Source organism: Cinclus cinclus, chromosome 10 (genome assembly GCF_963662255.1).
Source record: "Cinclus cinclus chromosome 10, bCinCin1.1, whole genome shotgun sequence".
NCBI classification, from domain to species: Eukaryota; Metazoa; Chordata; class Aves; order Passeriformes; family Cinclidae; genus Cinclus; species Cinclus cinclus.
Genome location: NC_085055.1, coordinates 15,412,182 through 15,424,624, shown reverse-complemented (window position 1 = coordinate 15,424,624; position 12,443 = coordinate 15,412,182). Strand labels below are relative to the sequence as shown.

Sequence of the window (12,443 nt, the reverse complement as noted above, 5' to 3'; positions counted from 1 at the left end):
AGCCAAGTTTCTTCCCTCCCCTCTGCACAGTATCCTACATATCAAAGGTAAAATGTACATTATCTCCTAAAGGCTGCAGCCTCTCTTACTCTTCACCTGCTTTGAAAACAAAAGACACTCAGCTGGGAGCATGCACATCCCCATCCCACATATGATTAATGAGCAAAAAATGCCTTCTAGTAATCCCAGTATCTTTACACCTCCATTTCCCCACATCAAGTCTTGAAAATACAGCTTTTCTCCCATCAACTACTGGGATGAGGTGCTAGGAAAGCACTCAACCCCCACTAGCTACCAAAGATGCCAAATTAATTGCACTGACTTTGGATTTTTATTTTATGCTTTTCAAAATTTATCTGTATGTTTACTTTGAATTTAAAGGCTCCCCTGACAGACCAGTTTTGGGTCAGAGACATCATGAACTGCTATTTGAAAACAGCCTGATCTGTCCAACCCAAACTTCTTCCACAGAATTGAAAGCTGATGAAAACACGACTTTCCAAACATGCAATTACCTGTGAAAAACCAACTGAAACTATTTCCTATTAAATGTCTCTTTTGCTAGAAAGTGGAAGAGATAAAGCATCTAACATTGAATTTTCAAAACAGAAGTCTAGAGTTGTTTTTTTCTTATATCAAGGGCGGAATATGCCATTAGCATATTACCAACATGGTAGTATTTATTATATTAAACAGTTGCATGATAAGAGCCTAGGAGTTTCAGAAATACTTTTTCATTTTCAAGAAAAACACTTCAAATGTAGCATCACAGCCTATGTTTTATAATGGATACTTTTTTAATTGACAGCATAAACATTCTGTACATATTCAAGTATGACAAACATTCTGAGCTAAACACCTATCTGTTTTTTTGGGGTTTTTTTTGTAACTCCATTAATTCTAAGCTTCCTGGTGATGACACTGCCTTACACTTATCATACAATATGTAACTCACTACTGAAGTTACAGCACAGAATAAGGAGGGTAAACAAACAGGCCAGCCTTGAGGGCATCAGAGCCATGAGTCTGCACTATGCAGTTGCTCAGCTGAACTCTATCTCCCAGAGAATACCAAGCCTCCACTGACAGAAGCTAGAATTCCCAACTACATTTCTTGCGATATATCCTAGTGAGTATGGTCACCTAGATAAAACAGGAAGGCAAGTTAGTTGCTCTAATCCAAACCTACATGGAAGTCTGTGTACTACACAGAAGGTAGTTTCCAACTACTTCACATATTTATCCCAAGCTCCACACACCTCAGAGGGTATGGGGATAGAGTACAATCATTAGCTTCACTATTATGCCAGTGCAGACCATTTTCATGCTAAAATTCAGCACATGAAATTTAGGGAGTTGGTCAAAAACACAGATTGCATCTGTACAAGTTGACACAGACAGTTCAGAACCTGACACTTTGATCTATCACCAACAGACACAAGTTAAACTTTTCAAATTCTGATGAAGCAACTTAAAATTGTATCAGTTTCTTCCCCACTCTCCCATCACAAACACTACTCCAGTCTATTCAAGTACAAAGAATGGAACTGTTTAAATGACAGCCAGTCACAAATTTGTATTTTCAAATATTAGTCCCACTTCAAAGCTGAGCCACCAACCTTCCCAACAATAGAGCAAACACACCCCAAGAATAAATACAATTCTAGTTTGTTGTCATAACCTGGAATACTACTGAGTAGTAATAAACTACCTTGCTTTTGGATGCATCGAAGCTAAACTTAGACATTTAAATCACTAAATTCTGCCATAGGTTGAGCTGCTGCTTCTTGCTGCCACAGGTCTGGGCTTGCACTAGTCACATCCTGCATCTGATGTTGTCAACAGAAAGCCCAAACCCTTCTGAAGTAGGCTTTTTAACCAGATAGAGCATATACACAAAGCAAGGGTAGGGGTTCACAAGCCTCAACTCAGCTATGTCTTATAGCTAGATGAAAATTTGAGGAAATACAGTAGCTTGCATCTCCTCTACTTGTCACACTCTGACTCTGAGCAGCATACCTGAATCCATAGGCACAAAACTCTGGGTTCTTGAATTCCTTGACTCAGTTTTTCAAAGCTTAGGTATGGCACGTTAACATCTTTAGAATGCCTTCCCTAAAGGGACAGAAGCACACAGATTCCCACAGGAGCAAGTACCTTTCCTAGTACAGCTGTAACATTTATGACAACACAGCTAGAATCAGTGGTAAGAAAACTGAACACTTGTACATACTCTTGCACTTTTTCTCCTCCTTAAGCTGGCAACTAGGTATTTTACACAAAAATCAGGCATTTAAAGTCCTCCAACCTAAAGCAGTACAAAAAGTACAATAAGGAAGTACTGTCTCTTTGCTTTAAAAGAATTACTGTTTAAAGAGATTCTCTCAGTGCTGACTGTATTTCCAGGAATGGGCCTTCTCCTTTCCTGAGAAACAAATTCTGTTTTTTCAAGTACTTTTCACAGGACAGCCTACCTTCCTTCCCTATGCCAGCAGCGCCATGACATTATGTAGACAGTCTCATTGAAGCAAAGTTCCAAAGTTTAGCAAGAAAGTACTCTTTGATAGGACTACAGCTTTCACCCACGGGCTTCAAAGCTGTGTAACAGCAAGCACACTCGAGTAAGAATGTTCTACCATTCAGACATAGCTGGATTTAAAATACTCACAGCTACTCTGAATGTGCAGTCAAAGGCTCAAGTTTTTGAGAAACAACTGAAAAATAGTGTCTGTAAGCTGTGGGGAACTGTTAAAAATGTTAAACATTTTTAACACTTGAAGGCAGCCAATAATGTTTAACTTGTAATGATATTAAATCTTGAAATCTTATTTCAGTAATGACAGGACATCAACAGATTCCAGAAGCAGATGATTTTGGTTTTTGACAGAAACTCTGAACACTTGTTACTATTTCCTGGCTCACAGAAGAGAGGTCATTCATTATTTTGTTTTGTTAAACCCAACTATTTAAATTGCTGTTAAGAACCATCCAAACAGATTGCATCACTGCTTAAGTTTAACAGAAAGTGTTTGTAATAATGGAAGACTATTACCTGTAAAAGAAAACTACAAACTAAGATGAAAGCTTTATTATTATTACACCCTTGCTAATTTCCAAATAACTACACAGATAATATGGTTATCTAAACACACAGTTGTTTCCTCAAAACCCCCCTTTTTCCAAAACTATCAAGTCCCTTTTCTCTCCTCTGTCCCTTGCCCAAAATAATAAGGATATGTCAAAATATGGAACAGTAAGTTATTCTAAAGAGACACTTTCAGTGCTGTGAAGTACAATATTACCACTCAATATGGAGATGCTGTACTTCAGTACTGAACACCAAAAGCACTACTGTAAGCCAAACCCTGTCAGTTGACCTAAGCATTAGAGCCTGTATGTTCCAGTTCCTCCCAGAGTGATGCTGGAAGGGAATAGGAGAGGAGGAGTGGAAGAGGATCCAATGCTTAGGTGTATACACCATTAGAAAACTGAGAATTCTCAGTGCTTTTGTACAGTGTTTATCTGGAATATTCTATCCCATCACAGTGGGCCTTGGTCAAGAGATATGAATTCCAGCTGAAAATTAGAAGGGTGATCTTAAAGAAGTTAACTAAAAATCTGGATTATTTAGCCTGGCAACAAGGTTGTAAATACCTTCAGTAAGTGCTAAGAGTAAAACATGAACAGAAGAAAATCAAGAAAGGATAGTATTGATACAGTTAGCAGGCAAACAACTAAGAGAAACTTTCAGGCTGGAAATTAGATGATCCTAAATTTTGAAAAACTATCCCAAGAGGACTGAAGAATTAAAAAGTCAAGTATGAAGTTTCTTACTAAGCCTAGTCCTCTAGAGTCTTCATTGTCCTTACAGACAACTAACACACTCTGTTGTCCTACTATGCCCACCAGAGAGGGGAGATGCTCATGCTGCCCAGGTACAAAAATCTCTTTAAAGCCTCAGTTTCTACAAAAAACTAGTCCCTCTTTTGGATCTTTTGGCTAAGGAGGTAACCACAACACCATTCTTGCTACTATAACAGCCATTCTCTTTCTCAGAAGGTGCAGGAAGTCAGAGAAGACACTGCAAAGAAGCCAACACTTATCTACAATTTACAAAGCTTTTCCTGTCCTTCTTGTCCCATGGTACCTACCACTGAAGCTCTGTTATGACTGAAGAGAGAACTTGTCCCCACACCTTCTCCTGGGAAAGAGGAGGAGAGGCAGAAGACAGCCCTCCACAAAGCAAGTTATTGCAGTAAGCAGCAAGCTCTAAGATTTAAAAATAAAAAACCACAAACCAGTACCACACTTTTGGATAGGGTTAGTCTGTGCAGAGGTTGTTTATCCAGCTTGATCCTTCTACTGCTGTGTCACTCCGTGCCCATATGTTCATGTTTGATATCTACCACATGGGGGGGGGGGGGGGGGGGAGACAGGCAGTGGGGGAGCAGAGGGCAGAGGGAGGAAACTTGCCAAAGTTAATATGTTCCAAAAACCAAACCAGTTATTCCATTTGTGGAAAGAGCTCCATGTAGAACTAGCAGCCTAAATCACAGGAGTCCTATGAAAGTGCAACAGAGAAATTTTGTAATTGAGTTGTTAACCTTCAATTCAATTGATGTTTCAGAAAGGGTTACAGAACAGAGAAAGTCAAAATACTACTTGAACTCTGCTGTTACATCAGTCAGCACCATCACCTGCTATCTGGTTTTGATTTGCCATCTTACTGAGCTTACTTTCCAAATAGCCTGATATCATTTTGGTGAAGGAAAACAATATTGCAAATCTGTGAGTCTAACAAAGAAACCATTTCTTAGCTGAAGAGGAACAGCTTTTAATTTAAAACACAGTATACAACTGATGATGCAGAGTGATCTACGTGGCTTACTTCCGATAAAAGTTTAAGATGCTCCAACACCACTAAAATAGGATTAAAATTAATTAATTAAAATAGTAGTACAAATGAGTCCTAAAAGGGTTTCCGGTAACTGCAATGTAGATGTGAAACTGCAACAAACAGATGCCACAAACAGAAGCAACCCTAGTTTAGCACAGACAGACAGATTGCTGGGAACAACTGAGGGAGTTGACAGCGTTCCTCTTAACACTACAGGTACTACCAGCAAGAATCACAGCTAGCATTCAAGTGGAAACTCTCAAACTGATATAAACCCAAGATTTCATCTGAATAAAATACACGAACTAAGAAGTTTTTAAAAACTTCATAAGAAGTTACAACTATTTATCCATTGACTCGTTATTTAATAGGAATATATTTAGATTAATTAAATTTAAAACTACTTTATTTTAAAAATAGTTTTAACAGCTTTTGGCTAAGTCTGCAACAGAGGAAAAGCACAGAAAAAAACCACTTTACTCCAGGCAACCTCTGAAAGCCATGAAGTACAGCAACAAGTATGGTCATTGCATTGTATTTTGAAAGTGACACATCGAGATTATTTTGCCTGTCACTTCAGTGGAGTCTCACAGGCAACTTTACAATTACTTTAAGTATATTCCCAAAAATTAACTCATCACTACATTTATATTTACCTCAAGTTTTTAAATATAAAGTTCTCGGGTTCTAGCTTGAGTTCTCCATAAAACACAATAAAGCTGGAATTTTTAGTGCCCATTCTGTTTCAACTCCAATTTGATTTGGACAGTATGTCAAGAACCTCTAAACTATTTTAAAAAGTATGGTCATAGTGCTATGTGTCTGAACATTAACAGAAGGCAATAAAGTGGTACCATTCCTTCACACTGTAAATTTCACAAAACTCATCTTTCCTCTTCACAGCTAATCTGAAGAGTGCTCAGTTTCCACCCTCTCCATGGAGATTTAAATGTGCAGACTGAAGTGTGCAATGGCATTTCCCTTAACACACTTCTTCCAATTCTAGTTACAAGGTGCTGGTGAAAGTTCTGAGGGGCTGTCAAGAGTCAGGTATCCAGCAAGGCCACATTCATTTACAAGTCCACAAATACACAGCAGAACTGTATCAACTTAAAAGCTGCCAAACTTCAACAAACGCAGATTTCCTATCTTACTTTTGGCAAAGGAATCTATCTGTTCTTCTACCAAGCTTCTTGTAACTCAGGGAGCGAAACCAACTTCTTTAATCCTCAGTCTTATGGTATAATGCAAGTCTTAATTTTTATTACCAGTCTTTTATTGCAGAATATTATCTGCTAAATACAACAGACAGAATACTACCAGAGTAAGATACAGCAGCATCCACTTCCATCACAAACTTGAAAAACGCTGTGGAACAGACTGCAGCACATCTTCAAAGCACAAGCTGTAGCACTTGGAATTGTGGCTTAAAGTTTGCTGAAGTTATGCAGCTTCCACCCCTTTCATTAAATGATATTCAGCCGAAAATGTGTTTCCTCCAGTTGTTTAACATAAAGATCTCATATGTACCTACCTAGCTATGTAGCTGCTTCTCAGCTGCTGTTCACTCAGGCTTATTGACACAGCTTATGTCTGCTGTCCTTGCTCAGCTGAGCTATTTCCTACCTTCCCCTCACCCCTGTACAGTGGGCAAGCTCATCAAGTCATCACACCTGAAACAACTGCAAAGCTCAAGACAAGTAAAGTTTTAAGAAGAAATTACAGTTTGCAGTCAGTAAGTTGATTATAAATAAAGTATATACTCAAAGAGGAAGAAAACACTCTCTAAGGAAGGCAGAGTTGCAAGTTTAAATTCAGCATACAGTCTATTAATATGCACCCTCAGTTACTTTCATTTGTTCTCTTTAAATGCACAGCCACATCTCACCTGTGATCAGAAGATTCAGTTACACTGCACACACCTTCCAGGACAGGACACTCCCTACACTGAATAAGCTAATTACATAAGGGATTTGACATTAGAAGACAGAGCATTATTAACTTGTATAAGATGCCATCCTCTAGCCCTCACATTAACCACATCTTACACTATTACCTTGTCCAAAAAAACACATCTACCACATATTCCACAAAGGCATATATAATGTAAAGAGAGCTTCTCCTCACTAACTGCAGGAGTTAAGGCAAGCAACTAATCATTATACCAGTATCAAGGATATGTAATTCAAGTCCCTTGATGAATGGGGTGGGATGCAGGTGTGTCTTCTTCCTTTTCTTTAGTGCTGGAGGAAAGGGGGAGGAAGGTAGACGTGGGGGGGATATCAAGAGTCCACCCTGACTAGTGTTACTATGCATTGTTTCCATCTTTCCTTTTTTGGTGCCTCAACTCATTTATGCTGCAACTTAGCCTAAAAAACTCAATGTTTTCAACACAGAAGATACTATGCTACAGCTTATTTTTGATTTCCACACTTATTTGCCTGTACTTTTACATCTAAGCACTCTTGGGCTAGAGCAGAGGTACAGAACAGACCTCAAGTAATAAAGCCCACATACAGAGAGAGAACATTTCTCCTACCCAGGGCTGGTAAGACAAACTATCATAAGCTCAAATTAACGTGAGTAAGACAGATATAGAGAAAAATTAAAGAGAACAAAACAGCATACATGCTTTCTAAATGTAAACATAGCTAAATCTACACCTAGTGACCTTGGGGCATGAGTTTGTCACAGACCTATTTTTCCTAATAGTTTTACTATTAAAAGCTAAACCTGAAAATTAAGGTAAAAAATTAGTTACTGCTCTGCATTAAAAAAAATTGGTATTAACCACACTTCAAACAGCCAGCCACAAAACTGAAGGAGGTTCATGCACAGTGCTAGTATTGAGTCTAATGCCCATCTCAGGGATTGGCAGCCTCTTGAAAGTTTAACACTTCTTTCCCCAGAAAAACATACATCAGAAAATTAAAAACATGTTTGTATGCTTTATTACCAGCTTTACAAAAGTCTACCAACTATTGGCCCTTCTTTACACTAAGTCTAGTTATTTTGACTTCACACAATACAACACAAGCTGTCAGCAACAAGTTGCTCTGAGAGCAGAATAAATGTGAACTATACCTTGCCTTTCAGATCTCAAAAAAAAGCCATCTTATTCAAGAAGTATCAAGGACCTCAGCTTCCATTTTGGAACACCAAATTGCTCCTTACAACTCAAGGTTCACATTCCAGAAGATGACTCAGACCCGTTCATACCTTTTATGAAGGTCAGGTCTTCGCAGTTCAGCATGTGCACTTGATCATGGACACTATCAAAGCAAATCATTCAGCAAACACTCGAGAAAATAGGATTTCATTCCCAGTCCACAAGCCAGCATAGTATTACTACAAACTGATAGACTCATTCCAGTTTCTTCTCCACAAATACCTTTGTATGTTTGTAAGGTTTGGGGGTTTTTTTCTCCTTTCTTATCACTCAAGAAAATGGAGCTCTTTATCAGATTGCAATCAATGAAAAACTGTTCCAGGGCAGAAGAAGTCAAATGTGAGAAGGGCCAAGTAACCTCCTGACATCCTTACTGTATGAATTCTAACAAGAGAGGTTTTTCTGGGGCCACCAAGGCTTGAACATCATTGCTAGTATTTCTCATGTATCTTCAATATTGAAGTCCAGTATTTAACTACCATGATTAACTTTTTTGATAATACATCTAAGTTTTCCACTTCTCCTATATGAAAATAATAGTTCCATTTTTCCTTCCAGAGTTGATCGCCTACTGTTCTCAGGGCAGTTTGTTGCCACATTTGTACCAAGTACCTTCAGCAGTAAAGTCAGACTGGGAATAGTCGGTACCTTGCAAGACAAGCCCCATAATAGACAAGGAGAGTAAACAGATTGGTTCTGTGTGCTCGAACCCTGGCTGCCAGACAGAATTGAAGGGGTATATGACTACATATTTACACAGTTGGACTCTACCAGCTTGATGGCAGGATTAGGAGAACAATTGCTCCTCAAACTGAACTTCATACTAAAACAACCATTTCTAGTATCCAAAAGCAGGTAGGAGAACCCAGCTGATACAGCCCTGTCCTCCACAGACACTGTACACTTGATAAAATTTCTTTATTTACAGAAGATAGATTTAAAGCATGAATTCAGAAACTGTTTTGTTGAAAAAAGCAGTCCTGAGATAAGCTACATACAAGCATTTTTTTCATTACTGCTCACCAAGAACTCTGAAAGTAGTTTTACTCCTTGAGAAACATTTTATTTCAAATAAATTTTAAAAGTATCAGTATGAAAAATATCAATATGACTTTGCTTTGCAGTTACCAACATGATGTCCTGAGTTGAAACTGAGCTATGGAAACTCTCAGCAATAGGTTGCTTCATATACTGCCATAAATCTGTTGAGATACTATGTAGCGATTAAAATATTAAGAGAACACTTAAAATATTACTTTAAAAAATTAAGCATACTCACCCAAAGCTCATATGTTACTCTGCCAAAACAACAAAAATAAAAAAAAAAATTAAATAAATAAATAAATAAATAAATCCAAGGTACTACCTTCAGAGTCAGTACTGAATGGGGCAGTGACACTTTGATGAAAAGAACATAACAGAGTCAAAGTGCTTTTTAGGGAATGTTACTAATTTGGCAGGTGATGAACAGGACACTGATCATCCAACAGGCCAAAGGGAAATCCCAGAAACATTATGGGTTAAGTTTTGCCAATGCCATAGCTCACCATGTTGTACAACTTTGGAATTTGACTATACTTTGCACAATAATTTAACCTCAGTATGACAAAAGATAGGTCCATGATCAAAAGTGTTCGACATGATGCTTACCAGTTAGTTTGTTAGAAAACATAGCATGGCCTATAAATACAAGATCAACACAGACAGCTGTGAGATTCATTCAGCTGCAAATTAGGTACAAACACGTAGTCTTACTTACTAACTTTTCTACTTCTAGCTCAGCTTCATCATTTGGAAACAAAAGGAATTTAGTCAGGTTAGGTTTCTGGACTGCTGCAGAGTAAGTAACTGTACTTATCAGGGATGTAAGGGTCCTCATCAAAATCGATCGTGTCTCCACTGATGGCATTAAAGACAAATGCATTTTATTTTTACTACACTGCTGCAGAAGGAATAGTGTTGTTGTCACCTATAGCTTTAGGCCTCAAATTTCGGAATTATTTTATAAGAACAAGTTTCCATTAGGTTTTGTTTTTTTTTCTGTAATATTTACACTCTGGGTTTGAAGACAGTCAAAGTACAATACAAAAAGGAAAATTAAAATTAAAAAAAAAACAAACAACTTGTGCATGAGTCCTGATTAGGAATGACAGCTTTGATTATTCACTTACTGTGAAGATGAAGAATATTTCCCCTAATGGTCATACTGACCTGAAAAACTTTTGCAAGACATCAAAAGCCTCCATTTTCATAAGCTCTTACTCAACAGGTTGGCACTCCTACTGAAGTAGATCTGCCATATTAACAAGCAGTAGTGTCACACCGTGGATGACCTACAATCTTTCTACTAACAGCTAAGACATGTTTAGGTTCCTACCTATGAAACCCCCTGGAGACTGAAGACTTAAAGGCTGTAAATTCAAGTTTACTACTCATATTTTTCTCAGAAAGACCCTAAGAATGGGGAAAAAAATCTGATTACTTATATTTCTAACACAATAATAAGATCCACCAAACAATAAGAATTAAAAATACCTTTGCATTTGAGATCAAAAGAACTGAGCTACTCACAATCAGCTGCATTTTACAAATATAGAAACTATTACAAGTTAGAAACATGTATATTGTCAAAACCTTAAAGCATTATTTTCAGAATTTATTCACCAGACCACTGTTTTTAAACTTCTTAGTTCAAATACAACATATTTTGTTAAAATATCAGCTGCAAAAACTGAAATGCTAATATTTTCATAAATACATTTAACACCTATTTATATTTATTAAGTAGGCTACCAAACAACAGAAATCTATAGTTATTGTTCCAGTGCTTTCAAGTCCATTACATACAGCTTTACATACATAAAATAAAACTTGCTCAAGAACTTTCAGCTTAATGAAAACCTTTAATAAATCTCAGAAACCCCAGAAATCAAATTTTAAAAACTACCAAAAAACAACACAAACCAAAACCCCAACCCTGTATAATTAGAACTCTAGTTCTGGGAGTGGAAGAGGGAAAACTGAAAAGAGACTACACCAGAGATAAACAGAAGTAATCACAGCAATGCTTTCTAGCTTTTAAAGTCTTACTAAAGTATATCCACAGTGTCAGCTCCCACAAGAAAATCTTGAAAAATTAATTTAAGTGCTCAGAATTCCACTTCTTTCTCATTATGATAGATGTACTTCAAATTTATCAGCTGGTAACTATTCAGCTCCTCTTTATGGCAGCCTTTAAAGCACCAGGAAGCTCAAAATTCATATTACACACAACATAAACTGTGGAAGTTACTCTGTTTGAGTAAAGTTTTGCATTACAGTGTTAGAAGCTCTGAATCAATGTTATTTCTGCTGAACAAGGCAGGAAGAACAAAAAAGAAAAATAACCTGAACAGTCTTTTAAGGGAAAAAAATGATTTAAAATAAAAATTATTACTGGATTGCTATACATAATAAAAACACTCTCAAAACAAACTACACACTCTCTAAAAGCGTTCCTAAGTTCCACGCCAGACTTAAGAGAATAAATTTAGGCCAGTACCAAGCACTCATTTCTTCCCCGTGTGTAAATGCGACACAATCAGGCCTCACATGCAGGCCTCTCTCTCCAGCACAGGCAGGACCTTTGTTCGATACGTCGATGTTTTTCCCCCAAAGCCCTTGACATAACTTTCCATTCTTCCCCCTATTATTTTCCGGTTCCCCGTCTAGACTTTGGGACTCCCGAGCCGTGCAAACCCCCGCCTGCCGGAGAGCCCGTGCACTCGGAAGGGGGAAGGGGGAACAATAAAAAAGTTGGACACAGGAAGACGGGCCTGCAGGTCTGGCGAGAGCCCCGGCCTCGGTTCCTTCCCTTCCCCGGATCACCGGGGCAGCAGCCGGGAGCCCCAGTGCCACCAGCCCCCCCCCGAACTTGTCCCACTACCCAGCCCCCCGGGAATAGAGAAGGAGGAAGAACCAGGCAGGAAAGGCAGAACCCAGCGTTTGATCAGCCTCCAAGTACGACGCATTATGCAAGCAAACGCAAGGACTAGGCAACTTGCTTCTTGACTGAAAACAAGAAAAACATCAGCACGAAAACATTTAGGTGCGAAAATAATCCCTTTCGTGGGCAGCCGGCTTTGTGACTCCGACCCCACGGGCGCCTCCGTTTTCTGCCCACCTTCTTCCTCCCCCCAAAAAAGCTTGTGAAATATGGACGTCGGCCGATTGTTTAGCATTTTTACCGAGCTGGGCAGGAGAGAAAGAAAGAAATCGCTATTTTTTTTTTCCTTTAAGATATTCCCGAGCTTCTTTAGAGGGAGAAAAATAAACATAAAAGGGGGTGGGAAAGAAAGGACCACTCAGGAAAAGGGGGCCAAGCGGAGTGGGGGAAGG

At 38.4% G+C, this 12,443-nt stretch overlaps 1 protein-coding gene across 5 annotated transcripts in view; it reads right to left on the bottom strand.

The window, feature by feature from the left end:
• Positions 1–4,365, bottom strand: part of TRIP12 (thyroid hormone receptor interactor 12) — a 70,995-nt gene extending 66,630 nt beyond the window's left edge. For 4 of the 5 annotated variants that reach the window (XM_062499629.1, XM_062499632.1, XM_062499631.1 and 1 more), the window contains exon 1: positions 4,305–4,361. The gene's annotated coding sequence lies outside the window, so the exon portion shown is untranslated. Of the gene's footprint in view, positions 1–4,304 lie in introns of all 5 variants that reach the window. The other variant, XM_062499634.1, reaches the window with a different exon arrangement.
• Between the last annotated feature and the right edge of the window lie 8,078 nt (positions 4,366–12,443).